Source organism: Papaver somniferum, chromosome 7 (genome assembly GCF_003573695.1).
Source record: "Papaver somniferum cultivar HN1 chromosome 7, ASM357369v1, whole genome shotgun sequence".
In the NCBI taxonomy this organism is placed as follows: Eukaryota; Viridiplantae; Streptophyta; class Magnoliopsida; order Ranunculales; family Papaveraceae; genus Papaver; species Papaver somniferum.
Window position 1 is genome coordinate 235226134 of NC_039364.1, and position 979 is coordinate 235227112.

The following is a 979-nucleotide window of genomic DNA, read 5'->3' on the forward strand; positions in this document are numbered from 1 at the left end:
AGCATGTTTGCCCGTCCCTAGCACAGTTCACTTTGAGCTAGACCTTGTACATGATGAACCCCCAAAACTGCGAGATTTTGTTTCCAAAATTTTATCCGTTGAAAAATCCAGGTTTGGGGGTAGCTCATTTTGTTTCACAGTTTCACTTGCGTTTCTATCATATTATTATTGTGTGAAGCTGTTGAAATGTCTACACTTTGTCTTTTGGGTTGATCCTCAACTCTTTAGATTGTTAGTGTATGGTGAATTTTTTTGTATATAATCCAGTAGATAAAAATTTTAAAAACCCTTTTGTTCCTTTTGTATATATTTTGCTAATCCAATATGATCTCGGCTGAAATATGTTGGATTTTTGCCTTGAATAAACGGAGTTTTAATTCTGCTTTCGCCGAAATCGGGTATTCTCCCTCCTTTTACTCTACTCAGCATGTCCCTTTCCATATGTTGCATTTTAATTCTTTCCATATTTTGAAACATTGAGGACAATGTTTAGTTTAGGTTTGGGGGTATAGAGTAGATACCATGATAATATGCTATAATTGAAAACGAACTCTTTCTTCTTTTTGAAAAAATTGAAAAATTCCAAAAAAATTGAAAAATCAAAACTCAAAAAAATTAAAAAAATGAAAAATCATAAAAATGGAGCTCATTTACCTTGAAATGTTGACTCTTGTGCAAATATGTAATTATTAGGAGTCTTAGTCTAGATATTTAGGCACCCTGATTCTAGCACAATTCACATAGTGATAAGAAATTTGCACGCGCACGATCTACCAATACATGTATGGCCTCGATCTTCAAGGTGTTTGATAGGAAGTTACGATTGCCAATCACTTTAGAATACTGAACGAAACTTGACTAGCTTGTTCTTTGGTTGGTTGGGATAGAAGGTGGAGGTTACATTAAGAAAGACAACCATCGAATTTAACTGGGTGCATCAAAAAGGGCTACCTCTTGCAAAGTGTCATGTAATTTTTGT